We start from the raw sequence: 18988 nt of genomic DNA on the forward strand, positions 1-18988 counted from the left end.
CAAAATCTATTGCAGCCTTTGTTTGGACAGACCACCTAATCCTCTGCCCTCCCTGTGACGATGCAGCAACACTCGTTGCCAAATCTAAGAACTCACCACGGCACCTTGAGAAACATTACATAGTACTTACAGACACTGCACAATAAAAGAATTTCTTTAAATTCATCTTCTCCGCAAGTTATTGCTTGACCTTTTAAATAATGCTAGTTCTGGGGCCCTCTTGCAGCTGAATGCTTGATCTTTGATATCTATGTGCCTGTGATGAACCTGCTTGGTCCAAATTGGGACAATGGGCATCACATCATCCGTTGGGGCTAGCACAGATAGCACAGGTTCAGCTGTTTCTGGTTCCTGCAGGGGATGTTTGTGTGAGCACTTTTCTCATCATTAGCTGCTGCATCAGAAGAGGTTGGCGGTGCAATCTACAACCCCAAGGAGGGTGATCAGCTTCCACGGCCCCATTGGATAGCAATTTCACGCCCAAGCTCTAAGGCTTCAATGTCTAATTGCTATTATAAACACAGCCTGAGGTCATTCAGTACTTATGTGTTGTTTGGTTAAGGACATTTTTAGACTGGAAGATGCTTGCAAAGTCCAGAAATATTTTGTGTAAATACTTCATGATTTTATTTGGGTATCGAACAAATTTCCACAGCATTTATCATTTTCCATTTCTCCCCCATTCAATTCCAGCTGTCTGCCTTCCAAAGAAGACAATCACTTCCTGTTCCCCGCCAACCAAATTAACCATTGGTGTTGACTTCTGTGTACTGTTGTGATTCAGTCCTGCATGATTAAGTGCAAAGATAGATCCAGCTAGATTAACAGCATGCAATTTTCTGGTATCAGCTCTGTAAATGATTATTTGCAGGTCAAGTGCCGACTTGCATATATGCAAGGAGGTAGCATAATGTTGGGATTGAAAAATTCTGTGGGTAAAATTTGAAAGAAATCAAAGACACAGTAGGAAATCAAATATTCTTGCAGCCTTTGGAAAGCTCTAAAAAAAAACCAGCATTAAGGGAGGCAAATATTGGTTTACATTAGTTACATCTATGGATGTGCCTCAAACAGACTGAGAAATGTGAAAGTTTATACAAAAGTTCTACCAAGTCGCTATTAACTTCTTTGTTCACTTGTACTGAACGCAGTAATTTGATTTCATTTTACTTATTGCCCTGTTTTTCCCAATCTTGGAGTCCTGCATGATGTGCTGTGACCTTCACAAGGTTTTCCATAAAAGAACACAATTATATTAAAAACAGTTGTTAAAGTCATTTTTGTTAAAAAAGCTAGTTGATCAATTGCTCTAAAACCAAGTAAAATTTAACATTTTGTGGGAAATTAAATTTTGTGTTCTATTAAATGGAGGGAAAAAGTCAGGGAGGGGCGGTGTGGGGGCAAAATAAAATGAAGGCCAATCTGTAAATTTCTGTTGCAAGAATCCACCAGAGGGCACCAAATGTAATACAATCTTAAATTATCAAAAAAATTTAACAGAAAACACTCAAACTATTTACATATGCGGCAATGATCAAGTTTTTAAAACCCAGCTACTGCACCCAAATTCATCAGGGCTCAATCCACTTAATTAATTGGAACGTCCTGATTTTAAAATAGCAATATTGAGAAAAGCAGCAATGGCACGTGAGAATGCCAAGCCAGCAATAGTGGCCAGGGTTTTTAGAATGGCACGGTTTGCCTTCTTGTCAGCCGAGGAGTCAGCCGGATCTTGCCTGCCCTGCAGCCGTTTAACACTCCAACAAGCTAAGATGCCTGCACCCTATGAATGAATGTAAAACAATTGTTTGGCCTTGATTTTGTGTTCAGAATAAACAGGCTATTATGAATACGTCAGACAGAAACTTCCAGAATACACATGTGCTGTTAAACGCAGAAATACAGAAGTTGCTATTCGCGTTACCCTGCTCCTCCACAGGTTGTGCTATAACAGTACTTCACTGATATTGCTATTGGAATCCATGTAATGGCATGAAGTTGCTGTACATTACCAACTACGCACTCACTAAACACAACAGGAAATGCTAGGGCTGGTGCATTCAGTACAACTGAACTTTTCATGGTGTGATAAGTCGTAATTACTGCCAAATAACCTCTACTTCTGAAAATTTAATTTTACAAATGTGGAATTTTATTCTTTCAGAATTTAATTAGTGTTGAAGGTGTAAAAGAATCATTTTTGTTACCTTTTTTCTGTCTCTTATCTCTCAATCCCATCTAATGATCTCTCTTTATTTTCCTTTCTATAAATGATTTAAATATACTTATTTCTGGTTTAGAATTGGTGGGCAGGATTTTCAAAGGCCAATGGGGGCTAAGCCGAAGGCAGGTAATCTTGGGATTTTGTGTCCCAGCCATTGTACCAGTTTGCTGGGAACATCCTGCCCCAAGTCATTTTCTAGAGCAATTTGAGGTGAACTATTAAGGCTCCTTTCCCAAGCAGATGGGAATTTTCCAGACAGCAGGCGGGCCCACACTGTGGCTGAAATATGGTCAGCGGCAGGAAGACCCCTACAACCATATGTCCAACATAGCTGTTGTGTCACAGCTGTAGCTGTTTGCTATCCAGTAGAGGAGGTTTCCCTCCCCAGCCCCTGTTGCCATTTTAAATCAAATTTTTTACCTGGTCTTCAAATGGCATTGTGGGGAACACTCCCTTCCTCTGCAGACATTGGCAACTCCTACCTTGGACATTGACAACCTCATTGCTGGAAGGCTTCCTATTGCGCTTTCAAAAAATTAATTCACGGTATGTGGGCTTCGCTGACTGGGCCAGCATTTATTGCCCATCCCTAGTTGCCCTTGAGAAGGTGGTGGTGAGCCACTCTCTAGAACCACTGCAGTCCATGTGGTGTAGGTACATCCACAATGCTGTTAGGAAGGGAATCCCAGGATTTTGACCCAGTGACAGTGAAGGAATGGCAAATAATTTCCAAGTCAGGATAGTGAGTGACTTGGAGGAGAACTTCCAGGCGGTGGTGTTCCCATCTATCTGCTGCCCTTGCGCTTCTAGGTGGTAGTGGTCGTGGGTTTGAAAGGTGCTGTAGAAGGAGCCTTGGTGAATTCCTGCAGTGCATTTTGTAGATGGTACACACTGCTGCCACTGTATGTTGGTGGTGGAGGAATGAATGTTTGTGGATGTGGTGCCAATCACGCGGGCTGCTTTGTCCTGGACACTGTCAAGCTTCTTCAGCATTGTGGGAGCTGCACTCATCCAGGCAAGTGGAGAGTATTCCATCACACTCCTTACTTGTGACTTGTAGATGGTGGACAGGCTTTGGGGAGTCAGGTGAGTTACTCGTCGCAGGATTCCTCACCTCTGACCTGCTCCTGCAACCACAGTATTTATATGGCTAGTCCAGTTCAGTTTCTGGTCAATGGTGACTCCCAGGATGTTGATAGTGGGGGGATTCAGTGATGGTAATGCCACTGAACATCAAGGGGCAATGGTTAGATTCTCTCTTGTTGGAGATGGTCATTGCCTGGCACTTGTGTGGCACAAATATTACTTGCCACTTGTCAGCCCAAACCTGGATATTGTCCAGGTCTTGCTGCATTTGGACATGGACTGCTTCAGTATCTGAAGAGTTGCGAGTGGTGCTGAACATTGTGCAATCATCAGTGAACATCCCCACTTCTGACCTTATGATGGAAGGAAAGTCATTGATGAAGCAACTGAAGGCGGTTGGGCCAAGGACACTACCTTGAGGAACTCCTGCAGCGATATCTTGGAGCTGAGATGTCTGACCTCCAACAACCACAACCATCTTCTTTGTGCCAGGTATGACTCCAACCAGTGGGGAGTTTTCCCCCTGATTCCCATTGGCTCCAGTTCTGCTCGGGCTTCTTGATGACACAGTCAAATGCAGTCTTGATGTCAAGGACAGTCACTCGCACCTCACCTTGGGAGTTCAACTCTTTTGTTTATGTTTGAACCGAGGCTGTAATGAGGTCAGGAACTGAGTGGCCCTAGAGAAACCAAAACTGGGCATCAGTGAGCAGGTGATTGCTAAGCAAGTGCCACTTGATAGTATTGTTGATGACCCTTTCAATTACTTTACTGATGACTGAGAGTACATCGATGGGGCGGTAATTGGCTGGGTTTGATTTTGTGTACAGGACATACCTGCTTTTTGTGTACAGAACGTACCTGGGCAATTTTCCACATAGCCGGATGGATGCCAGTGTTGTAGCTGTACTGGAACAGCTTGGCCATCCGCTCGGCACTTCTAGCTAAGGATTGTAGCAAATGCTTCAGCCTTATCTTTTGCACTGATGTGCTGGGTTCCCCCATCATTGAGGATGGGGATATTTGTGCAGCCTCCTCCCCCAGGGAGTTGTTCAATTGTCCACCACCATTCACAACTGGATGTGCCAGGAGCTTAGATCTGATCCGTTGGTTGTGGGATTGCTTAGCTCTGTCTATTACGTATTGCTTATGCTGTTTGGCATGCAAGTCATCCTGTGTTATAGCTTCACCAGGTTTACGCCTCATTTTTAGGTGTCCGGTGCACGAGGCTTGCCCTCCTGCACTCTTCATTGATCCAGGGTTGATTCCCTGGCTTGATGGTAATGATAGAGCTGGGCCATGAGGTTACAGCTTGTGTTCGAGTACAATTCTGCTGCTAATGGCCCACAGCGCCTCATGGATGCTCAGTCTTGAGCTGGTAAATCTGTTCGAAATCTAAGATAAAAGCAAAATACTGTGGATGTGGGAAATCCAAAACAAAAACAAAAATAAAAATACTTGGAAAAACTCAGCAGGTCTGACAGCATCTGCGGAGAGGAACACAGTTAACGTTTCGAGTCCGTATGTGTTGAAGAGTCATACGGACTCGAAACGTTAACTGTGTTCCTCTCTGCAGATGCTGTCAGACCTGCTGAGTTTTTCCAGGTATTTTTATTTTTGTTTCTGTTCGAAATCTATCCCATTTAGCACAGTGGTAGTGCCACACTACATGATGGAGGGTATCCTCAATGTGAAGGCAGGACTTCGTCTCAACGACTGTGCGGTGGTCACTCCTATCGATACTGTTATGGACAGATGCATCTGCGGCAGGCAGGTTGGTGAGGATGAGGTTAAGTATGTTTTTCCCTCTTGTTGATTCCCTCACCACCTGCCTTTAGGACTCGGCTAGCTCAATCAGTGGTGGTGCTACCGAGCCACTCTTGGTGATGGTCATTGAAGTCTACCCAGAATACATTCCGTGTCCTTGCCACCCTCAATGCTTCCTCCAAGTGGTGTTCAACATGGAGGAGCACTGTTTCATCAGCTGAGGGAGTGCGGTAGATGGTAATCAGCAGGAGGTTTCCTTGCCCATGTTTCACCTGATGCCATGAGACTTCATGGGGTCCGGAGTGGATGTTGAGGACTCCCAGGGTCATCATTAGACTTTTAATTCCAGATTTTTATTGAATTCAAATTCCCCCATCTACTCAGGTCCCCAGAGAATTACCCTGGGTCTCTGGATTACTAGTCCAGTGACAATACCACTATGTTATTGCCTGGTTGTTGTGTGGCGCCTATGTTATTTGCCACTTGTCAGCCCAAGCCTGGATATTGTCCAGGCCTTGCTGCATTTAGACATGGACTGCTTCAGTGTCTGAGGAGTTGTGAATGGTGCTGAATGTTGTGCAATCATCAGCAAACTTCAAGTGCTCCTTGATGCCACCAAACCAGGCAGTGAATTCCAACATCCACCATCCTCTGGGTGAAGAGGTTTTTCCTCATGTCCCCTCTGATCTTTCTACCAATCACCCTAAATCTGCGCCCATTGGTAATTGACTTCTCTGCTAGGGGAAACAGAGCTTCTCTTTCTACTCTATCTAGGGCCTTCATAATCTTGTACCCCTCAATTGGTTCACCCCTCAGCCTCCTCAGTTCCGAGGAAAACAACCCTAGCCTATACAATCTTTCCTTATAGCTGTAATTTTCAAGCCCTGGCAGCACTTTTGTAATTCTCCTCTGTATTCTCTCCAGAGCAATCATGTCGTTCCTGATATGGCAACCAGAACTGTACACAAAATTTCAGCTGTGGCCTATACAGCATTCGATATAGTTCCATCATTACATCCCTGCTTATCTATCATCAAGATAATCGGAATGGAAACCATGTGAAATTACAAAGTTGAGGGGTGGCCATGAATATGAGTGAGAGTTTATGTGGAGAGGTAGGTTTAGGGGAGAAAGGATGAGAGAGAAGTCAAAGAAGAGGGCAAAATAAGCTGAGATGGAGATTGAAATCACTCACAATATGGTGTCACAGTGCAGAGCTGAAAGAGGAGAAGAGTGAGGTTATTTTAGTAATGAACTCTGGATTGGGACAGGGGTCAGAAGAGAAAAAGAACTTTAAAGGAGAGGTGAGAATGGTTAGGATCTCAAAAGGTGAAGAAAGTGCCAGAGGAATAAGGGAAGACACAAAGATATGAAAATAGTATTGTGACAGTTTTGGTAGGGCAGTAGCGGTGGAAAGTATGACCAGGCTAGGAGGCTTCAGTAATAGGTACAATGTTGCTGTCGAAGTTATATGTGAAGGTAATGGTCCACTATAAGGTCATGGGTGGAACAGGACATTTTCAAGTGAACCAATTTTCTAGGAAAAAACTGTGGTAATGGGTAGTGATTGTCCACTGGAAGAAACTGAGGGGACAGTAGTAGGTGGGATGAACAAGATGAAAAGGAGATTAACAAATCTACCCCCAGTGGCAGGAATTTTGGCAGGGGAGGAGTATGGCTTGCTGATATTTTTACTCGCGTTTCAGGTGTCAGCATCACTGACAAGGCCAGTCTTTATGACCCATCCCCAAATTACCCTTGAGAAGATGGTCGTGACCCAACTTACTGAGCTGCTGCAGTCCATGTGGAATAGGTACACCCACAGTGGATGTTCCTGGATTTTGACCAAGCAACAGTGAAGCAACTGTGATATAGTTCCAATGAGCATGATATGGGCTTGGAGATGATTTTACAGGTGCACACTCCTGACTTGTGTCTTGCAGAAGACAGGCTTTGGGGAATCAGTAGGTGAGTTACTCGTTGCTCATAAGGAGGCAGTAATGGATGCCTCAATGAGCCCTCTGGAGAATACAGAGAGAGTGAAGGTAGCTTTCAGCTACTACAGTGCATGAGAGGAGGAAATGAAAGAGTGCATGACTGAGAGGAGGGATGAGAAAGAAAGATAACTAAGAGGGCCCAGGTCTAAAATAAGGTCTGGATCAGTAGCCAAAAGACACACACGGGAATTCAGGTTACATAGGCATGGCTGAGATTAGGGTAGACATTGTCTGATTGTAAACTGAGGTCAGGATGGAGATACTACGAGAGTTTTCAAAGTTAAAATCTAAGATCCAATGGAGGGATGAAATCAACCCCGTATAACACCCACCTCTTTGACCACGCTTTTTTCGGTTACCTTTGCCAGTGTCTCCTTAAGCTCTGCATCAACATTTTGGTCTTTGCACAGCACCTGGAGATGTTTTTCTACATTCCCAGGTATGACATAAATTAAAGCTGTATATTACAGCTGCATTCCCTTGTCTTACTGGATTCTCCTTCATAACTTGACAAAAAGTGGGATTCCAACTCACAACCTGCAGGTTACTGACCCACATCCACAGGCAACAGATGACAGTCAGAGAGGATAGGGAATATATTTTTCTTCAAAAGTAAATGGATGGCATTATTTTGCAGAGAAAAGTTGAGACTTACTGTAAATGGTTGAGGCATGGGAAATCTACAGCAAAACCATAGAATGGTTAAAGCACATACATACGAATTAAGAACAGGAGTAGGCCATTCGGCCCCTTGAGCCTGCTCCGTCATTCAATAAGTACATGGCTGATCCAATTGTGGACTCAGTGCCACGATCTCGTCAACCCCCAATAACCTTTGATTCCCTTCTTAGCCAAGAATCTATCTACCTCTGCCTTAAAAATATTCAATGACCCTGCCTCTACCACTCTCTGGGGGAGAGAGTTCTACGGACTCACAAACCTCTGAGAGAAAAAAATTCCCCTCGTCTCCAACCTTTCCTCATAAGATAACTCTCTCATCCCAGGAATCAATCAAGTGAACATTCCCTGAACTGCTTCTAATGCAATAATGTCTTTTCTTAAATAAGGAGACCAATATTTTACACAGTATTCCAGATGCGGTCTCTCGAAGGCTCTGTAAAACTATATCAAAACATCCCCATTTTTATTCTATTTGCAATAAACACTAACATTCAATTTGCCTTCCTAATTACTTGCTGCCCTGCGTACTAACTTCTTGTGATTCATGCAACAGGGCACTCAGATCCCTCTATACTTGAATTCTGCAATCTCTCTCCATTTAGATAATATGCTGCCTTTCTATTCTTCCTGCCAAAGTGGATAGGTTCACATTATACTCCATCTGCCAAATTTTTGCCCACTACTTAACCTATCGAAATCCCTTTGCTTAATCCCTCATGTCCTCTTGACAACTTACTCTCACAGAAGGAGGCCATTTGGTCCATTGTATCTTTGCTGGCTCTGTGAAGGAGCAACACACCTAGCATCGCTACCCTGCCTTATCTCTGTAGCCTGGCGAATTAAAGGTGAAAACATTTCATCTTTGATATTGATAGATTAACTGTCCTCTGTGATTTACCATTGTTGGGAACAATCTTCTCTGACCTTCTTCTGTTTTCAGGTACTGGTCCACTTCCTTTTTGAATGCGTCCATTGACCCTGCCTCCAGCAGCTTCTCAGGTAGCGCATTCCAGATCCTAACCAATGTTTCTCCTCATGTCCGTATTGCCTCTTCGGCCAATTTAACCCCTCTGGTTCTCTGTCTTTTTATCAATAAGAACAGTTTTCCCCTATCTATTCTGTCCAGAGCCCTCACGATTTTGAACAATTCTATCAAATCAAAGTAGCATTATAATTAACCGGTCCCCGCCAGTAGTAGCAAGAGGAGCTTTTTTTCCCCCCTCCTTCTTCACCTTCCCCATTTTCCAGAAGCTTCTGACGTGACGTCACAGAAGAGCGCTGTCGCGTGACGTCACAGCGACGCAATAACAGGCCGGCGGAAGTGACGCAGGCGAGTTTTTTCGGTTCGGTGGCCGGTAGATGTTTCTAGATCAGGGTCTTACGGTGGGGGAAGACCGGGGCTGCAGCTGATCGAGTTGGTGGGGTAGACAGACACACGGAGCCGAGAGGTGAGAGTGGCAGGGAGCGGGCAGCTCGGATTCGACTCGCGGGCTGCTGCGACTGTTTGGTCAGAGCCGCACTAAAGAGAAAAGCTGCCGAGGGGGAAACAAAATGGGGGAAGCGGCGCCGCACTTATTTTAAACCATCGAGAGGGAAGGAGGGAGGGCTTTTCAGCCGAGCGTGTAAGGCCGCCCGGCACCTGGCTTCTTTTTACGAGAAACGATTCTTCTTGGTGGAGGGGGCGTGTTGAGGGCAGCAGCTTTCATTCCTTCCCTTTCCTCGCACCCCCTTTCCCCCCCTAATCCCGCAGCGTGGCGGTAGTTCCTCTGCTTCTATGTGTGATTTAATGGGTAAGCTAATGTTTCAGGTCTCTGGCTCTTTCGATTCCAGGGTTGCCAGGGGAAATCCAGCATTTTCTGTTCTTGTTCCATCATCTGTATTATTTTTCACAATATTTAGATTACTTAAGGTGTTTGCTGTTATCGCCCATCACCTAAATTAACGTGGCTACAATAAGCTCTCTTGTGCCTGCAGGTCATCACCAACTCTCTTCATTCTTAAATCCCCTCTCCCACCCCGAAGTGCAAAAGGTATCGAGCAAAGTAATCAAACAGGAAACTGATGTTTCTCCATCCCTTCACCGTATGGTGGAGTCTGTTATCAATAGGTTTTGTTTTCTTTTCAAGTCAATCGTGTCATCTTTCTCCATTTGCATCAATCCAAAATCTGGATTTCAAACTGGTTTTGTTGCAATAGGAGATTGTCTAGTTAACTTACCTAGTGTTAAAAACATATGCAATGGTTGACTTGGAGTTAAGGTATTCAGTAGTCAACAGATATGTAGATTTGTTTTTCTCATTCACTAGCTCATAATTTGCTTTTACGTAGATAGCAGAAGTTAGTGTAAGAAGTCCTGGGACTGTTGATAGTTGCAGAGTGCTATCCCCTTTCCACTAAAAGGTTGAAAATGACATTAGCAAAATAATTCATTTCCTTATTGGAAAACATTCTGTAGAGTAACTTTGAGCAATGTAGCATGTTTGTTGCAGTTTCTGACTCTTGTGCTGTGTGATAAGATTATAAAAACAATAACTTGCACTTATGAAGCACCTTAGGGGTTAGTTTTGAACAACATCTTGAAGGAGGAAAGAAAGGTTCAGGGGTGAATTCCAAAGCTGAGAGCCTTGACAATTGAAGGTGCACCTGTAAATTATAATGGGGATACTCAGGCTATTTCAGAAGAGTGAAGATATATTGATGGGATGTGAGGAGGGGCTGAGAGATAGGGAGGGGTGAGGCATGGTATGGATTTAAGAATAAGGATGAGAATTTTAAAATGAAAGTTTTCAGTGTAAAAACAACTTTTTATTATGTAGAAGAGAAATTTGTTAGAATTCAAGTAGGGGAGCTATCTTGCATGGAACCTGAAGAATTGCAGGTGGGGAAGTGAATTATGTCACAAGTTCTCCCACATGGTGTTTTCTTTCAGTTTTTCTTTTTTACAGGAAGTTTGTAGCTTTGAAACAAAAGGAAATATGTAAGTGTTGTTAGTGGTACATTTGGAATTGCCTGTATGTTCAGCTCCTGTTTAATTTAATAAAACAAAGTGCTGGAAACACTCAGCAAGTCTGGCAGCATCTGTGGAGAGGGAAATAGTTCATGTTTCAGGTCTGCGACCTTTCATCAGAACATCCTGTTCACTTTGCTTTGTTTAACTGCAACTGTTTGATGAAGCATATTATTTTGTCTTTGAAGAAGACCTTGGTGTTAGGCTTCAGTTGAAGTCATGTATCCAGTTTGGTCTCCTTGAAAAGAGTGTAGAGGACAGCCACTAAATAAAATCCCAATTTGAAGCTCAGACTCTAAACTAGATTACACAGGAAATACCCTCTGGTTCATGGAGCTTGTGTAACAAAATAAAAACTTTTTATACAATTCATTGTGATGCACAAGCTTGATGAATCAGAAGGTATTTCCTCTGTAACCTAGTTTAGAGTCCAAACTTCAAATTGGGATTTTACCTAGTGGCTGTCCTCTACACTTTTCAAGGAGACCAAAGCTGGATACATGACTTCAACTGAAGCCTAACCCCAAGGTCGTCTTCAGGGACAAAATAATATGCTTCATCATATAGTTAAGGCCTGACCAAAGTTGTACAACGTTAGTAAATTTATCTGCTCAATTATCCTATGACTATGCATATTTCCTCTAGCTATTGCTACTTGGCATAGTTTGTGATCCTGTAGGGGATTGTAAACTAGAATGCTCAGATCTGTTCTTCGCTTGAATATTTTTCCATTGTGTACACCTGCTCACATGTACTTTTAAGTTAAACATCATTTGCCCGACACAAGCCCAGCTTTCCTAGAATTACCTAAAAGTGCTCGTGTGATGTCTACAGTCCTGAAAATAAATAACTTAGCATCATTTCCAACTTTCCCCAACACCTACATTACCTACACCTACATTACATTGTAGAAAATCTAGCACGATCTCCTTGTTTCAAAACTGGCATAATTAGAAAGACAATACTGCCAAGAGGAGTATCTCCTCTGCATAGTTATATCGCCACATGCAAGTACAGACATTTTTATTCCACTTCTGCAGGACCAGGGCCCCATTGCATTTCCCATAATGGGAAGGGTAGGCATGATGAGTTCTTCTCAATGTGTAGAGAATTTGAATCTCTTGTTATTGGGTGGTTTGGGGGTCTTGGTTGGAAATTTATGTCTGCTTTTTAAAAAAAAATTGTTAACCTTTTAAACAAATATTAAACCTTAGACTTCTAGCTTGTTACCATTCTAGTCAATGCGTCATGGAATTAGAACATTTGCTGAAGTATTAATGCTGAATTGTCACTGTAACTAATACATTAATGGAGACTAAATATTTTAAGGTTCGCTTTCTCAAAGAAAGCAAGGTGGTAAAATACTTGCAGCTAAGTATATTTAATTAAGCAGAAAAGCACCTTGTCAGTTCTGGAACTTCAGTTCTTTCTCATTTGATCTGAAATTTGTATTTGTTGAACTTGAAAGGATAAATCATTATAAATAGATCTGTCCCTGAAGCATTCACTTAATCTTTAAAACAAAAAAGTAAAACTGTTTTTGATGTTACTCAGTTCTGTTATTCGCTGCTCCTAACTGCATTTCTGGAATTTGAGATAAAACAGCACAACAGTTAATGTAGAGTAACTGTTTCTGAACCCCTCTTTGCAAACTAACAAGGGACTATAGTATTAGACTTTTGCCTCCTATAGGCAGTGGGGCAACTTAGTGCAGACCTTATGGCAGCTGAGAACTATTGTAATATTCTGTCATAAAGGTGAAAATCTGATATTTTGTCTTGTTCTGCTTTTATTTACATTTTATTACTTAGTTTTGGTTTACTCATTTCCTTTTCTTTTACCATGTTCTAACTGTTTGAATTAACATTGATTTGCATATTGATTGTGTATGTTTGCGTGTGTATGGCAGCATTCATTGCTACAATAAGTGGTATGGTTGAGGATTAGGGCTGGCCATGTTGGTGGGTGGTGGAGGGCTGAGGTTGTAGAACAAGGAGGTGAGGGAGGGTTTGTTGGGAAGAAGGAAAGTGTGGGGGGGAGAAAGTGGCTGATTTTTTTTAATGCATTCATGGGATGTGGGCTTTGTTTGCTAGGCCAGTATTTATTGCCCATCCCTATTTGCCCTTGAAGGTGGTGGTGAACTGCCTTCTTGAATCACTGCAGTCACACAGTGCTGTTAGGAAGGGGGTTCTAGGATTTTGACCCAGCGACAGTGAAGGATGGGTGATATACTTCTGAGTCATGGTGAGTGACTTAGAGGGGAGCTCCTAGGTGGTGGTGTTCTCATCTATCTGCCACCCTAGCCCTTCTAGATGATTGTGGTCATGGGTTGGGAAGATGCTGTCTAAGGAACTTTGGTGAATTCCTGCACTGCATCTTGTAGATGGTACACGCTGCTGCTACTGTGCGTTTGGGAGTCAATGGCACCACATCCACAAACAATCAAGTGGGCTGCTTTGACCAGGACGGTGTCAAGCTTCTTGTGTTGTAGGAGCTGCACTCATCCAGGCAAGTGGGGCGTATTCCGTCACACTCCTGACTTGCACATTGTAGATGGTGGACAGGCTTTGGGGAGTCAGGAGGTGAGTTACTTGTCGCAGGATTCCTAGCTTCTGACCTGCTTTGTAACTACAGTAACTAAATGGCTGGTCCAGTTCAGATTCTGGTCAGCGGTAACCCCACTGTTGATAGTGGGGCATTCAGTGATGGTAATGCTATTGAATGTCAAGGGGCAATGGTTAGATTCTCTCTTGTTGGAGATGGTCATTGCCTGGCACTTGTGTGGCATGAATGTCGCTTGTCACTTGTCAGCCCAAGCTTGGATATTGTCCAGGTCTTGTTGCGTTTGGACCTGGACTGCTTCAGTATCTGAGGGACCGTGAATGACGCTGAACATTGTGCAATCATCAGTGAACACCCCCATTCCTGACCTTATGATGGAAGGAAAGTCATTGATGAAGCAGCTGAAGTTGGATGGGCTGAGGACACTAGCCTGAGGAATTCCTGCAGTGATGTCCTGGAGTTGAGATGGCTGACTTGCAACAGCTACAGCCGCCTTCCTTTGTGCTAGGTATGACTCCAAGAGTTTTCCCCTGATTCCCATTGACGCCAATTTTGCTAGGGTTCCTTGATGTCACACTCGGTCAAATGCAGCATTGATGTTAAAGGCAGTCACTCTTGACTCACCTTAGGAGTTCAGCTCTTTTGTCTACGTTTGAACCAAGGCTGTAATGAGCACAGGAGCTGAGTGGCCCTGGAAGATCCCAAACTGGGCATCAGTGACTTGGTTATTGCTAAGTAAATGCTGCTTGATAGCACTGTTAATGACCCCTTCCACTACTTTACTGATGATCAAGAGTAGACTGATGGGTCGGTAATTGGCCAGGTTGGATTTGTCCTGCTTTTTGTGTGCAGGACATAACTGGGCAATTTTCCACATAGCCGGGTAAATGCCAGTGTTGTAGCTGTACTGGAACAGCTTGGTTAAAGGCTTAAACAAAAATAAAAATACCTGGAAAAACTCAGCAGGTCTGGCAGCATCTGCGGAGAGGAACACAGTTAACGTTTCGAGTCCGTATGACTCTTCAACAGAACTAAGTAAAAATAGAAGAGGTGAAATATAAGCTGGTTTAAGGGGGGGTGGGACAAGTAGAGCTGGATAGAGGGCCAGTGATAGGTGGAGATTGCCAAAAGATGTCATAGACAAAAGCACAAAGAAGTGTTGAAGGTGGTGATATTATCTAAGGAATGTGCTAATTAAGAATGGATAGCAGGACACGCAAGGTACAGATAGCTCTAGTGGGGTGGGGTGAAATAAGACTAAAAGGGCATAAAAGGTATAGATTTAAAAATAATGGAAATAGGTGGGAAAAGAAAAATCTATATAAATTATTGGAAAAAAAAGGGGGGGATCGGAAAGGGGGTGGGGATGGAGGAGAGTTCATGACCTAAAATTGTTGAACTCAATATTCAGTCCGGAATGCTGTAAAGTGCCTGGTTGGAAGATGAGGTGCTGTTCCTCCAGTTTGCGTTGAGCTTCACTGGAACAATGCAGCAGGCCAAGGATGGACATGTGGGCATGAGAGCAGGGTGGAGTGTTGACCCAGGGTAATGCTCTGGGGACCTGGAATCTCACCACGGCAGATGGTGGAATTTGAATTCAATAAATAACTGGAATTAAAAATGTCAATTGTTGTAAAAACCCATCTGGTTCACTAATGTTCTTTAGGGAAGAAAATCTGCTGTGCTTACCTGGTCTGGCCTACATGTGACTCCAGACCCACAGCAATGTGGTTGACTTTTTAAAAAAAAACCCTCTGAACAAGGGCAATTAGGGTTGGGTAATAAATGCTGACCTAGCCAGCAACGACCAAATCCTGCAAATGAATAATAATAAAAAACTAGTCCAGCGACAATACCACTACATCATTGCCTCCCTATTATGACAGTTGGGCAAGAAGGAGGGACCAAGTTCTTAAGTGGAATTTGGAGTTGCATTTTCAGTTGCTTCCTTGTATCATGATGTGCATTCAGGAGTGGTCACCCAAGTAAGAAAAATTCTGTACTTATAGCTAAAAATGGTTGCAAGGTCTGTTTACTCGCCAACTGAGCATTGGAGTTTGATTTGCAACTGTGATTGGAATGAGCAGCTCAGGCTTTCTTTTGCAGGCCAATGTGATGACCAAAAGTGACTAATGGCTGGCTTTAAAAAAGTGTACCAAAGCAGCATTTTGCATTTATGTTGTACTTTTTTTTTTACATGAAAGACTGGGATGCTTGACAATTTGGTGTTAGGACAATGAGCGATGATCCAAAAAAAGCTAAAAGAGGTGGTTGAAGCTTTTGATGTGTTTTGAATGTTGAGGCTAAGGGACAGCATTCAGTGACTGGAACCAAAGTTGCTGGTGTCCTACCAATTGCTTAGCAAACAGAGGAGAGATGCGCAAATGCCAGAGTAAGAAAAGGGATTATTTTAAGAGTTTAACATTGTACTGTTTGATATTCAAATGTGCTGAATTGATATGTTTTAAATTTTAAAGGAGGGTTGTACAGTGTTGCAGTGATTTTACACAAAATTAAGGTGGGGTTGTATAGAGCTGCAAATAGCTGGGGAGACAGACAAATGAATTGAATAAATTTTTTGATGAGCAAACTGGCTTTAAGATGGTTTGTGTTGGTGTATTAACTGGGACTTGGGCTGCTTTCCAAACCATAACTCCCAAGGAAAGAAATATGATTCTGAGGCTGCGTGTTGAGTATCTATAAAAAGAAATGAATAGACTGTGCAGAATAAAATCAGAATGGTTTACAGTGTACTTGGTCTGAACTTGTATGCTGAGAATGGGGCCTTGCCTTGCATTCAGTTGATTTTCTGTATCATTTTAAATGTAATGTAAACTGTAGATTGAACCCATTAGTTTGTAATTGAGTCTTGGATAAAATTTGGAGCCTTGCTCTGAGGAGGTTAGTATTTGGGGTTGGGAAGGAAGTGAAATTATAGATAAAGTTGCTTTACATTGACTTTAGTTTCTACTTTATTTCTGATTTTATAGTTTTCTTTCCGGTTCAGCTACCTAATTTGATAGTCAGATTTTGTAGCAGAATATTTGCAAGTGGAACCTTGTTGGGTTTGGGTTTTCTGGCTGCTGTATCTAAAAAAAAAAACCTCTAATCTTGTAACCAAATATTTGGGACCCAAGCAGAACAACTGGTAATGTATTTTTTAGTGCAATCTCACTAAATGTTTTCTCTTTAAATATTTCCACCATCAGTCTTTGTTGACTTTCTCAGTTTTCTTTCTGTGAAGGCAGTGGCATGCTGACTCTTGCGTCTTCCACTCCCACCCCATCAGTTGGTACTTGGCCGAGGAGGCTAAAATCAGTTTCTAACACTTTCAGCTGAAATCAGCCAACAGCACAGATCAAGATAGAACCAGAATAACATCAGATCCAATGCAATCTACACTGATGCATTAGGAAGTTCAGCTGACAGATTGCTTCATTCGAACATTTTTGTCTTAATCATAGCATTGACCTAACTACTTAAAATTACATTTTCTTTCATCGTCTCAGTGGGAAATCTTGAGTTAATTTTGCTAGAAATCTGGCTCAGTGTAATCATTAAGGTACCTTAGAGTTAAAACATTCCCTGTATAAAATTTCAGTAGGTTTCTTTTGTATCTTGAAATAGTCATTATATTGTTACTAGTAAATGTGGATTTTTTTCTTAAACGCAATATACAGGCATCCCATTCGATACTAGCATTTATGCTCTGATCAAATGTCCCCCAGTTCTTACTCATCTAACTCTAGCTTTTCCCCTCATAGGCTTATCTAGATTTGCCTTAAATGCATCTATATTATTGCCTCAACCTGTTCCGCATTCTCACCAGATTTCTCCTAAATTCTCCGATTTTATTGGGTATCTTGAAGGCTTCTAGTTTTGCTCTTACTCACATGTGGAACTACACTGTATCCACTCTATCAAAACCTTACAATTTTAAAGATCTCTATTAAGCTACTCCTCCATCTTTTATTTTCAAGAGGAAAGAAAATCAGCCTGTTCAACCTTTCCTGATAGGTATAACGTCAGTTCTGGCATGATCCTCGTAAATTTTTACACCCCCTTCATTGCCTGTATCCTTTTTATAATATGGTGGCCAGAACTGTACTCCCAAGTGTCACTTAACCAGGATTTGATGCAAGTTTATTGTAGCTATGGAGGCTTAATGCCATATGAAGGTTAATCCTAGTATACAAGTATGGAACTAGTGGGAACCAGAAGATAATGAAATATACATAGAATTCTGGTTGAAAAATTGGGAATACATCTGTTTAAATCTCATTTTAATTCATATAAATGCAAATAAGATGAAACCAACTGTAATCAGTTGCATAACTCTCATTTTAATGAACCTTAGCTGTTCGACCTTGGTATGTTGCTGACATTAAGGTTCACATCTCTTTCAGTGCTAGTGATCAGAATCTTAGATTTGAATTGTGGCATTGATGATAACAAGAAATGAACAACCTGCTGCATAACACTCAGATTGTGCCAATTAATTATCAACTAATCTGGAAGTTTCTTGTCGGAGAGACAAAGTAGATCACCAATGTAGCGCTTCCGTACTGATTCTATAAACCCTTTCAAATTCCATGCATGCAACATCTGTTTCAGATGTTCCAAAATAGCAGTGAGACTGATGGCAGGGCTTTGCATCTTCTGCCCTGATATAACACTCCCATCTTGCCATATCTGGTGTATATTGCAGAAGAACAATTCTCAATTGCTGATAGGACTGACAACTGTAAAAGCATAAAAAGAAGCAAGGATAGATAATACAATCCCTTGAGCCTGCCCTGCCATTCAATAAGATAGTATTTAAACTTCAATGTCAACTCCTTTTCTGCCCTTATTCCCATATCCCTTGATTTCCCCCTTAGTGCCCAAAAATGTTATCAGCCTTGGTCTTGAATATACTCATGAACTGAGCATTCACAGCCCTATGTAGTAGAGAATTCCAAAAATTTACATTCTCTAAGAAGAACTTCCTTTTCATCTCGGTCCTAATTGTCTGACTCCTTATCCTGAGAGCCCTAGTTCTACACTATCTAATCATGGGCAGTGGTATGAAGACAGTTGCCCACTTCGTCACCCAGCCTGGTATCTAACAGTAACGCACACCAGCCACAAGAAGCAGCCCCTCTAGCATCTACCCGGTCAAGCCTCCTCAAGTGGTCTTTTCATTCAACCCCTGTACTTCTACCCTTCTCTGTTTAAAAAATCTTCTCCAAACTCTTTGATCAAGCTTTGAATTACCCCTTGTCTGTGCTGCTTGGCATCTGTTCCTCTTTCTGTTTGTAAAGTGTATTTGGATGTTGGTACCTGCATAAACCAGGCCGGCTGACAAAAGTGGGCCAGTGCCATTGTCTATTTTTAAATGACTGATGTGAATGAAATCTACTTGACCATGGGACTGTGGGAAAACTAAGTGCCAAGGATCAGTATAAACTGTAAGACTTATTATTCTTGCAAACCATTTTTAAATAGAACATGTATAGATCCATGCCAAGCTTGATAGATAACCCTTAGAATATAAACGCTCTGGAGCCTAATGCAAATAAGGCACTGCCTTCAATAAGCGCATAATGTTTGTGGCTTTGAAAATTAAGATATTTTGCCTAGTACATGCATGGATTCCTAGTTTTGTAAACAGTTAGTGCAGGT

At 42.2% G+C, this 18988-nt stretch overlaps 1 protein-coding gene across 7 annotated transcripts in view; it reads left to right on the plus strand.

Annotated features, from left to right (window-relative positions):
* Positions 1–9058: 9058 nt before the first annotated feature.
* Positions 9059–18988, plus strand: part of dnajb6b (DnaJ heat shock protein family (Hsp40) member B6b) — a 167005-nt gene continuing 157075 nt past the window's right edge. For all 7 annotated transcript variants that reach the window (XM_078537164.1, XM_078537171.1, XM_078537179.1 and 4 more), the window contains exon 1: positions 9059–9203. The gene's annotated coding sequence lies outside the window, so the exon portion shown is untranslated. The remainder of the gene's footprint in view (positions 9204–18988) is intronic.

The sequence above is a fragment of the Cetorhinus maximus genome, chromosome 3, assembly GCF_964194155.1.
Source record: "Cetorhinus maximus chromosome 3, sCetMax3.hap1.1, whole genome shotgun sequence".
Lineage (NCBI taxonomy): Eukaryota > Metazoa > Chordata > Chondrichthyes > Lamniformes > Cetorhinidae > Cetorhinus > Cetorhinus maximus.